Source organism: Equus quagga, chromosome 17, assembly GCF_021613505.1.
Source record: "Equus quagga isolate Etosha38 chromosome 17, UCLA_HA_Equagga_1.0, whole genome shotgun sequence".
NCBI lineage: Eukaryota > Metazoa > Chordata > Mammalia > Perissodactyla > Equidae > Equus > Equus quagga.
Window position 1 is genome coordinate 19108312 of NC_060283.1, and position 12422 is coordinate 19120733.

At 39.2% G+C, this 12422-nt stretch overlaps 1 pseudogene; it reads right to left on the minus strand.

Annotated features, from left to right (window-relative positions):
- Positions 1 to 2461: 2461 nt before the first annotated feature.
- LOC124228554 (olfactory receptor 4B1-like) lies at positions 2462 to 3353 on the minus strand (annotated as a pseudogene).
- Between the last annotated feature and the right edge of the window lie 9069 nt (positions 3354 to 12422).

Here is a 12422-nt window from a genome sequence, read left to right on the forward strand (position 1 = left end):
GCACTCAAAAGCAACAAATCAGCAAAGAATGTTTAGCTTAAAGAAGCCTCAAAACAAAAGGATTGAACTGCCTTCATTTGCTTGAAAGTCTTTTGCAGTATAATCAAGGCCTATTTTGAGTAGCTCAAAAGGACATAAAGAAGATATACAAGTGGACAGACATGCAGTCATCATGCGAAATAAAAGTAATGACTAGCAGTAATAATAATCATGATGACAGTTATATTTATTCAGTTCATGGCACAACTCTATACCATGTTCTTTTCTAAAACTTCTACATGTATATAATATTATTTATTATTCAGAATAATCTTATGAAGCTCATTCTATTGTTAATCTTATTGTATTTGTGCAACACGTGCTCAGAGAAGTTATTTAGCTTGGATCTTGGGTTGTAGCTGAGAGGTGATTGGAACAACCTGATGAATTTCAGAAGCTGAGCTCTGCATATTTTAACAGGAAGTGATGTGCTCCTCCCCATAAAAGTGCTCAGAAAGAATTAGTAAGAAGTGACCTAGAAAGGATTACCCATGGGCCTGAAGGGTTGTTTATTCAATGATCACTTATAAACACCAGCTATGTGCATGATGTTTAGATCTGCAAAGAAGAAGGTTAGTGGATAGTATTGCCTTTGAGAGCTTACAGTCTAGTGAGACTGGTGCACATACAAAATAACACAATCAAAGTGATAAGGGCAATGAATAAAGTATGTAAAAATAACCATGGATAGGAGACAAAATTCAACCTAAGGAGAAGAGAGGTTAGAGAAGGCCTCACAAGAAAGATGACTTTAACCTAGGTCATAAAGGATACATTAAAACTTTTCCAGGAAGAAGTGGAATTTTCCTATGGATCAGTGATGGCCACCCATGGCCATGACTAGTGGGGACACCGGGGAAGTGGGAAGATTTCCTGGTGCCTTAAAAGCCACTATTCACCTACATGCTCAACCAGCACCTAACTAGAAAGGGAAAAGACCCAAAGACTTATAGCACACCTGTGATGCTCCATCCCTCTGTAAGGAAGCTGCCTGCATTATTTCATCTGATCTTCAAGGAGAGGTGGAAGGTCAGAGTACAGAGTAATTCTCTGTAATTCCAAAGCCAATAAGCACCAATTTTTCAATATTCTCTAAACTTTTTACATTGATATGGGCAGTGAGTTGAGGTGGAGATTCTGAGAGGTGAAACAACATTGTAGACACAGACTGTCTCATCTCATTTCAACAAGAAACACTAATAGGCATGAAAAGATATGGACTTGGTAAGGTCACTTAGAATAAAGGACAGAAGTCTGGAGTAGAAAGATGCATGGACAGTATTTTCCTCTCCTTCATTCTTCAAAATGAAGCCCAATAAGCATTTTCTACATTATTTACTTTTTACATTTGATTTAGTTGAAAGTTATTTCCCTTTTTTAAATGCTTGCTTGATCTACCCCTATTGATAGCTAGAATCTATGCCATTTTGACATTTGCTGTTGTTCATGGAAGTTGAACATTGCGAGAAGACTCATGGAGCTTTAAGGACTATCTTTTGTGCCAACATGTCACAAGAACTGAAATTGCTCTAGAGATTTTTACTGTGCTTGTGATAAAATAGTCTATGGTACAAGATGCCAAGAACCAACCAGAAGAATAGAAAAATTCATAGACAAACTTTTCAAAGAAACACTCGTCCAAATTGGAAGAGATCAGATTGGTACCCTCCTCCCCGAATGTTCCCTAATAAATCCCATGTGTGGTTTTCTTTCTTAATGAAAACTAGGTTGCTACCATGAGGGAGGTTGAACAAATGGAGGAAAAAGGGGCCTGGCCCATGGCCGAATGGTTAAGTACATGCATGCCACTTCTGCGGGCCAGGGTTCACCAGTTTGGATCCTCGGTATGGACCTACACACAACTCATCAAGCCATAGTTTGGTGGCACCCCACGTAAAAGAACTAGCATTACCTACAACTAGGATATACAACTACGTACTGGGGCTTTGGGGAGAAAAAAAAAATCAGAGGAACATTGGCAACGGACATTAGCTCAGAGCCAATCTCAACAAAAAAGAAAGTGAAAAACCAGTCCAAAGAAAAAAATAATGGGAGGAACGAGAATGAGAAAGGAATGAAAGAAGGAAGGAGGAAAGGATGGATGGTGGTCATAGGAAGAAATGAATAACCCACAAAACATTTGTCAAGATGTTCTCCTTTGCATTTGTGCTTAGTTTGAGTCTTCAAACTCAAACTAATACAATGATATTGTTGGATATCATGGAGCCAATCTGCCCTCTGTCCTTGGAACATTACATAAACATAACACCAAATTATCTGGGAGCCTTTGTTACTGAGGAGAACCAGAGCAGTAACATTAAGTCCTTATATTTTTTTCTGCCATGCATGAATATCCCACTAAAATCAAAATCCATTTCAAAAATAGAGAATAATCGGACATATTTTAATCACTTTCCCATTTTCACTTTATTCCTAAATTCTCCTTTTTTCCCCACAATCTCCTCATGACAATTCTCATCTAAGTATTTTTGAGTGGGTAGATTATAGGATTCAACATGGGGGTGATGACTGTACAGAATACAGCCATAATTTGTCCTCATTGAAGGTAGAGGAGGGTCACATGTAGAGAAAGATGGTAGGTCCAAAGAACAAGATGAACACCATTATGTGAGAGACACAGGTGGAGAGGGATTTGTGCTTTCCCTCTGCAGAAGGGTTCTCAGGTTGACCAGTATGATAACATGGGAGGTCACCAAGATAAGAAAGGAGCAGACAGCAATTAAACCACTGTTGGTCAACACAATGACCCCCTCCACAAAGGTGTCAGTGCAGGCAAGCTTGAATAATGGCTGGAGATCACAGAAATAGTGGTCAATCACATTGGGACCACAGGAAGACAAGTTGATGGTAATGAGAACCTGAATTTTGGAGAGAATGGGCCACAAGCAGATAATACAGTTGGCAGGTCACAATCTTCATATAATGAAGAGGTGTGCAGATGGCCACATAATGGTCATAGGTCATCCCCACAAGCAAGGGGATCTTAGTGATGCCAAAGACGTGGAAGAAGAATATCTGAGCCAGACATCCATCCAGGGAGACTGGATCTCAGCAAGTAAGTCTGTGATTAATTTAAGGAAAACAGTAGAGGTTTAACTGATCTCAGCCAGGGACAGGTGGCTCAGGAAGAAGTACATGGGGGAATGCAGACTGTTACTGATGCTGACCATCAGAATGATGAGGCCATTGCCCACCACTGTGGCCAAGTACACAAGAATGAACACCTCGAAGCACACTCTCTGCACCTCTGGATCCTGGAAAATGCCAGTGAAAATTAACTCAGTCATGTTTATTTATACTGGACATGGATCACATTTGAAGAAGATGGATCTCAGAGAAGATCCCTGTGACAAAACAGACCAATCATAACACGAATCTTTCATGTTTATTTAGCATTTGCCTGTTGATGGAACCCTTTCACATGCAACATCTGACTGGTTTATCTACTCATTTGTTTGTTTCTTAATATAGCAAATGTTTATCCATTCACTGCTCAATAGCCCACTCTATATGGCACTATTCAATCTACCTCAAAAAAATCTGTGATGCTCATACCCCACGTGAGAAAACTGAGGTTCAGAAAGAATGTGAACTATCCAAGCCCCCCAATCAGAAGTCAATCCAGAACAAGATCCAGATCATTTTGTGCCAACAAGTATGTTGTTTCAAGTATACAATGCAGAAAAAGATAATCAACATTTTCAGCATTAATAACCATCAACATTAATTACTAACAATTCTCCCATTCTCAATGTGTTCTCAAGATGCCTTTGGGTTAGAAATTCTCATGTGAACTTCTGCTCATGAATCTCTTGTTTCCTACATTTATTCCCCAAAAATGCCAATCTCATTCATATTTCTCCCTTTCTAAAGAGTGTTCTCAATATTTTCCTTTCTTGAACTAGATAAGTTTCTGAATTATTTCAGGCCTTATGGATTCACCCAATTCCACAGCGTCATGAATTTTTACAAATATTTTGAGAACATTTTGACAACTGGAACCAAAGTGGATATCTGGAAGTTGTTGAAATATATCTCACTATCAAACAATAATTCGAACAGAATATATGGGGAGTCACCAGTCTGCTTATTTCTCTCCTCCAACTAGTTCCCCAACCATTGGAAAACATTTTTGCTAGCAGCAGGTGAGGATTTATTTTAGTTCAACTCTTTGACCAAATGTTTTATTAAGAATCTATTATATGCAGCGTGTTCAGGATATATGAAGGAAGAAAGAAAGATGACTTTCTCTCCCAGGAAGCTTGCAATTCAGGCAATTAAACTTCACATTTATAAAATGAGGCAGGGAAAATTCTCAAGATTTTCTCTGCCTTTACACTTACTTTGAAGTATCTCTTATTCTTCTTATTTTTCCTTCTTCCACTTGTGCTTCATACCAAAATAGATGAAATACCTCACTCCGAAAGTTTTTCTCATCATGAGAATTTTAAGACATACACCAGCTGAAAACATGCTGAGAGAATCCTCAGTAAGACAGTTGGCTAAAACTGGAGAGGAAATGGGGGACCGCATGGCATAAAAGGGAACCCAGGAAGAACAACTAAACAAGAAAGAGGAAGCAAGATGGGGCTCCCTTACTAGTACAAATGAATGGAAACAAGGGAGGCATTAAAAACAACCCAAAGAGGGGCTGGCCCCGTGGCCGAGTGGTTAAGTTCCTGTGCTCCGCTGCAGGCAGCCCAGTGTTTCATTGGTTTGAATCCGGGGCGTGGACATGGCACTGCTCATCAAACTATGCTGAGGCAGCGTCCCACATGCCACAACCAGAAGGACCCACAATGAACAATATACAACTATGTACCAGGGGGCTTTGGGGAGAAAAAGGAAAAAAATAAAATCTTAAAGAAAAAAAAACCCAAAGAGACTGTACAATAATGTGGCAGCCTGAAGGAAACTAAAGCGTGTGGTTACCTTATGTTCACCATTTTCATTGTCATCCCAACAAATACAACAGCAGATACGGCTGCTGTTTGTTCAGTATCTACTGTGTGGCAGACTGTGGTAAGCATTTTACAGTCATCCCACATTTAATTCTTCCTGTACCACTTTGAGGTAGCTAATTGATAGATAAGGAAATGTGACTCAGAGAGGTTAAGTAACTTGCCCAAATAAATACAGCTTGTGAGTGATTAAGCCAAGGCTGAAACTTAGGCCTATCTAGAAAGAGAAGGAGAGCCACCATGTCTCAGCCAGAGAAGAAAAGGGTGAGTCACTCCCATGCCTGATAGAAATGATATCAAGGCCCGTGGATGATACAAAACCTATCCAAATCCATTGATTATGCCTTCCCTGTGAATAGCAGGAACACTCTAGGAAACACCAAGTTATTGGGAATGATTTGATGCCACCATCTCTGGAACATGAGAGACCAGGAAGCTATGAGGGATACTGAGCAGAGTGTGAGACCTGGGGATCTGGGTTTCCTCTCTACAGCACAGCAGGGATTTGGACAGGGATGAACGCTCCAGGTGGTGAGACAGTTATAGAATCCATCATTAACTCCTGGCAGGGGTGACTGGCAGAACTCCTCTTCACACCTGGGTCTTATGGCAGCACCACCATTCTCCCCAGCCCTCAGGTTTGAAACCTTGGAATTACCTCCAACTCATGCTTCTTCTGCATTTCCTACATTTACACAATCCTCACACCCCATTTATTTTACCAGTTCCTTCCTCTTTCTTCCTGTAGGCTCCATCTTCAGGCAGATGTAAGCTCATGTGAAGATCACTGTAGTTTTATGGGCTCCATCTGTCTTCAGATGTCTCCAGTTTTCACCCCCCACACTTTATTCTGCATGCAGAAGTTAGAAATTCCTCATGAGTCTCCTTCCACTTGGATCACTAAGAAACCACTATCTTCCTATTGCCTGGAAATCAGCCCTAAATTCCTCCACCTGACTTTTAGAACCTTCTAAAGTACTTCCCTATATTCCTTCAAGCCAATGTTACGTTACTGACCACTAAACAACACACGTCATTGTTCTATTCAGCCAGTCTCCTCACCTTCTCATGAACACAAGTTGATATCCACCATAAGTTAAAATATAATAAAGGGTGTGAAAGTAAATCAGATAATGAACCAAAGGAAATGAAATGGATTTAAAAGAAGTAAAAAGGGTCAGAGACAAAAGAATAAAAATGGAAGTTAGACAAAGGATGCCCAACATATATATATATATATATAATTGATGTCTCTGAGAAAATAAAATCAAAACAATGGAATAGAAACAAATTAAAACTATTAGCTAAAAAATATTCCATAAAATTTTAAATTACCTATATCTACACATTGTAAAGATCCACCGGATACCAGGGAAAATTGACCTAGAACAATCAACACCAAGACATATTCCAGTAAAACTATTAGACAAAAAGATAAAGAAAGATAGTCTCAGGAACTGTGGGCAAAGTGATTAAATAACATACAAAAGCAAGAAAATTCCAATGGCATTCAAGTTCCCCAACGATCATAAAATGCAAGGCATCTGTGTACCAGCATTTTCAAGAAAATTAAGAAAGTATAAAGAAGAATCATATACCCAGCAAAGCAGTTCTTCAATAAACAAGACTATAAAACAAAAATAGTTTTGACCATGCAATAGCTCAGTAAACACTGTCCATGGGCACCATTTCTGAGGAATCTACTACAGGATGAGCTTGATCCAACCAAAAGATGATGGGAAAACTTCAATTAAAGGATTGTAAGTTCTATCAGTTTTTTTCATGTATTTTCAAGACTTTGTTGTTATGTGCATATACTTTTAGGATTATTATGTCTTCTTGGTGAATTGATCCATCTATTATTGTGCAATGTAACTTTTTATATCTAGTAATATTACTTGTACTAAAGTTTACTTTGTCTGATATCAATACAGTTTCTCTAGTTTACATTGATTACCATTTTTATTTTATATTTTTTTCATAATTTTATCCTTAACTTATGTACGTCTTCATATTGTAAGCATTTCTTATAGGCAAGATAAATTTTGGTTTGCTATTTTATAAAATTTTATTTTTTTAAATTGGTGTGTTTAGACCAGTTAAATTTAGTATAATCATTGGTTGGTTTTATTTAATTCAAACATCTTATGAATTGTTTTCTATTTTCCATTTGGTTTTTGTTCTTTTTTTTTCTCATTTTCTGCATAATTTTGGATGAGTTCTGCCTTTTTTATGATTTCATTTTACCTTACTCTTTGTTTATTATGTACACTTCTTTTTAAATTATTTTTTGGTTGTTCTCTGATATACAATATACATCTTTAATTAATCATAGTTTACCTTTAAATATTTTTATACAAATTTACATATAATCAAGGAACCATACTTTCAATTCCTCCCTCCTAGTTTTTGTGTTGTTTTCATGTAACTTACTTTTACATTTTCTATAAACCCACAATACATGCTGCTAATTTGCTTTAGAAAATCACTTATCTTTAAGAGTAATTAAAATAAGAAAACAAGAGTCCTTCATATTAACTCTTTTGCAACCATTCTGGAGTTCTTCCTTTTTTTGTATACATCCAAGTTTCTATCAGGTATCATATTCATACTGCCTGAAAAATGTTAATATTTCTTGTGATGAACACCTGTTGCTATGAATTCCCTCAGTTTTTGAATGTCAAATATATCTTTACTTTTGAAAAGTATATTCCCTGGTATCTGTAGTTTGAATATATTTCATTATTTTCTTAGCCATTTGCCCTTCAAATATTTCTTTTTTCTCCATTCTCTCTCTTTTCTAATTTGGGATTCCAATTATACCAATATTGGGCTTTTGATATTGCCTCAGAGCTCCTGGATACTCTGTTCTGCAGTTTTTTCTGCTCTTTTATCTGTTTATGTTTCAATTTGGTAATTTATATTAATGTGTCTTTAAAGTTATCCTTTGCTGTGTCAAGTCTACTGTCAAGCCTTCCTAAAGCATTTGTCATCTGTTATCATCTTTGTTATGACAGGCAAATTTTGACTTACATTTCTAATGAGTCTTACATGGCAGATTTTACCACCCCTCCTACAGGCACAGAAGACCTTATATTGTATTGGCATAGGATTCTGGGTCCAGGCATTTCTCTCACTCTTCCTCAAGGATATATTTTCTCTTTTACTCTTCATCTTGCCTCAGTGGATCTTCATGTGTACACGGGGGCAATAGGCTTCTTCCTTAGAGGCCTTAGGCTTTTGTGCTATAAGAGAGAAGGGCCTGAGTCAGTCTATGTGCTTTTCCCATAATGTCAGCTGCTCTCCTCATCCAGACTTGTATCACCAATATAGATTTTCTCCAGTCTCTTCCCTGTCCCCGGTATTTCTCCTAAGAACCTAGAGGATGTCCCCATAGTGAAGATCCTACAAGTGAGCACGAACTCCCCTTGTGTCTGTGGCTTTCAGAAATTCTATACTCTCATGCTAGCCCACATTTGACTTATAATAGATTTATTTTTAAAATTTAGCTGTATTTTTCTTACCAATTTATGTGGCTGTCCGCATTTCTTCCTTCAGTATGCTCCCAGTGAGCCAGTGCTTGTGTCCCACCTGTGCTTGGCCAGGTCTGTGTTTCTTTATATTTCAGGATACTTGGTTGCTATGCAGCCTCAACTCTTATAAGTTTTTTAAATGTTATGAATTTGTAATTTATCTAGACTCTTTCCAGTTTTCTATATCCTAGGCAAAAATAGAAAATCTAGAAATAAATATTCAATTATTGTACACACCAACAATGCAAGTTGGAAAATATTTAGAAAGCATTTAGAGAAATTAAGGGAGACCTAAATAAAATAAGGGACATACCATTTAAGTAAGATTCTACCATTTAAGATAATTAAAATGCTGAGTATTCCCAACTTGATCAATAGATTAATTACATTCTCAAATAAAATTCCAGAAGGTATTTTTGTGGAAATTTACAAGTATATTCTGTCATGTACCTTAAAATGCAAAAGGCCTAAAATAGCTAAACTAAATTTGAAAAAGATCAAACTTAGAGGACTTATATTATTGATAATCAGCATTATTACAAGATTATGGTTGTTAAGATAGATATTGATGTAAAGATAGACAAACAGTCCAATAGTGTAGTTTAAAAAGTCCAGAGGAAGACAATACTTATATAGACACTCAGTTTATTACAATGGTACACATAAGGGCTATGGACATATTGTGCTCTCAGGTCCCTCACCAGCTATGCTCCAGAGATTGCAGTCTTCTGTTCTTCAAAAGGGCCACACTCATTCCTGCCTCAGGGTGTTGGGACACTCTGCCCCTTCTCCCACTTCCTCTGGGGCTGCCTTTTCATTCTAGCTGCAATGTGTTAGCAGATATATGTTTGATTCCTTTTGAATTTCTTGTCTCTCCAATAGGCCCTTAAATTCCACAAGGGCAATGATCATGCCTGTTTTGTTCATAAATGTACATACCCAGAGCCCACTGCCAGCCTATCACAGGTGATCAACGAAAATTTAAGTTGACAAATGAATAGCAACCACTTACTGTGTGTTTCATAGTTCCCAAGCAATATACTGCCTGTCTCAGCATGTTACAGCATCAAAATTGTAACCAAACTCATATGTGCACAAAATTTACCTGTCATCTTTTTTCTTACTGAACTTACCCTCAAGCCCACTTTGCTGCTGAGTGGTAGGGTCCAGGACATAAGGGTGGACCCCTGGACACTTACCAATTGAAGATGTGATGGCCAGATGACACTGGGGCTCAAAACACCCATGGGAAGACGTCCTACTGGGGACCTACGCCTCTAAACTTCCTCAGCTTTGTGGAAATTAATTTTAAAACTTAATTAAATTGGAGTTGAGAAGGCCTGTAGGGGGAGCTCTCACATCGTAGCACATGTGATCAATCAACACCAAACAAGAAGAGATGGAACCTTGCATTTATACAGGAGGTAAAACTAATTTACTATTGAAGGAAGACTTCTCTAGCCACCCGGACACAGCCCAGCTAATGAGAAGTTATTGCCACCTTGAACTGTGACTTTCTGCCAATGGACTTTCATTTAGAACAGCTCTGCCTCCTACTTTTTCCTCTATAAAAGCAGTTCCCCTCCTTTGTTTTCCAGATTCTCCTATGGTTTACTATAGCGCACACATCCCAAATTGAAATCCTTTTGGCTGTTCTTGAATAATCTCACTTTGAGGATCAAATAACAGGTGAATTTGCTTTTTAAGTTAATAGCTTTAACAAGAAGACGTCAACCCAGGCCCACATCTGCTCAGGCACACAGGGCTGTGTATTCAACAAGTCACAGATATTGCACTCTCAACACTCTGGACAACCTTCAGCTCATTGCCACGTAAGGCTTATCAAAAGTAGAAAGGTTCTGTGATTTCCACTCAGTCACTCTGGGTAGGGGGAGAACTAAAGCTCAGGTCTCCAAACTTTTGAACCCACATCATTCTCTGTACCACTGTATATCCAGAAGCATCTTTTTAAAAACAAAATACTTTCTATCCTCAGTCAGGGGAGTATTTATATCTGAAATAATTAAACCGTGATATGCTCCAGATCTGTGCTTTTTGCCTGAACAGAAGAGTATATACAACAATGGACCTCGGGCAGACCTGGATGTGCTTAGGGATGCCATACCTGGAAAACTGACCTTATTTCACCCAGTAATTCCCAGTAAACAACTCAGGAATGTGCTGAAATTGTAATTATTTTGTGCTTGGCAAGCAGGCCAGCATTTAGCTGTAGTCTCCAGATGCTGGGAGAGGTGAGGAGGATGGAAGAAAGAGAGAGAGCAAACAAGAGTGGGGGGGAAGGCGGAGAGAGAGAGAGGGAGAGAAGGTCAAGGCCAGCTCCCAGAAAGCCCTGATAGGACCCTGACTGGTCTGTCCACCGTCAACGACCAGTGAGAACCCGGCATGACCTAAAGGCAGGGAAACATGCATCCCACTGAAAGTGCTGCAGTGTGCCCTGTTCTGTGCGGTCACATATCCTTTACTCTCACTCTTCAGTCAAGTGTCCGATGGTGTCCTTCCCTCCATCCGATATGACCACCATGCAGTTTCCAGCCAAAGAAAATTTTTGTTGTTAGTGCTTTCGAGTCGATTCTGACTCCTAGTGACCCTGTGTACAGCAGAACAGAGTCCTGACTGATCTTTCTGCACCATCCTCTAACTTCCCAACGCTGTATCAGACAATGCTCCACTGATATTCATAGGGTTTTCCTAGGCAATTCTTGGGTGGCCAAGTACTTCTTCCTAGTATGTCTCAGTCTGGAAGCTCTGCTGAAATCTGTCCACCATAGGTGACCCTGCTGGTATTTGAAATACTGGTAGCATAGCTTTCAGCATCACAGCAACACACAGCTGCAAGAGTATGACAACGGACAGATAGGACTTGTGTTTCCATGACCAGGAAATGAACCCAGGCCACAGTGGTGAGAGCACTTAATCTTAACCATTAGACCAGCAGGGCTGGCTTCCAAAGAAAACAGTGAAGGTAAAATTGTATGTGTGTATATATGTATCTGTGTTTATATATATATATATATATATATGTGTATGTCTACACACACAACACATGCACACAGGCCTAGTATAGTGTTTTGAAAGTGAGACAGTTTCAGTCAACCACACATATAATCCTAGAGCTCTTGCCCTTCAGGGTCATCATCCTCACCTCACCTCACCCTCCCCACCCGCTCATAGTCCCATCACCCTGAAGCACTCACCATTCTCCAGGCAAAGCGTACACTTTCACACCCCAAACCTTATCCCCTTTTATCCTCCTGCTAAAATTCTGCTTAAGACTCAGCTCAGATACCACCCCTCTTCATTCTTCTGGGAACCCTGTTATCTGTTCCTTTAAACCTCCTCTGGTATTTTGAGGGGTTCATTTTACATTTGCATCACATGTGCCCCTGACCCCTCCCTCTGGATTGTCCACTTCTTACAGGTAGGACTTCCACTGCATCCATCTTAGTCTCCCTGATGGGGCTGAGAAGTGTGCACTGCTGATGTACAAACAGTCTGTTTCATTTTCCCCCAAAGCAGGGGTTTTATGGAGAGTGTGTTACAGAGATCTTCTTCCTTGACACAGTGTAACCACACTGTCCGTCAAGTGAAAATGACAAGTTTGGGCATCAGGGTGTGAAATGCTATATTTCTCCATATTTTCACCATCTAACATGCTAACAATTTTTTTTTAAAGATTTTATTTTTTTCCTTTTTCTCCCCAAAGCCCCCCGGTACATAGTTGTATATTCTTCACTGTGGGTCCTTCTAGTTGTGGCATGTGGGACGCTGCCTCAGCGTGGTTTGACGAGCAGTGCCATGTCCGCGCCCAGGATTCGAACCAACGAAACACTTGGCCGCCTGCAGCGGA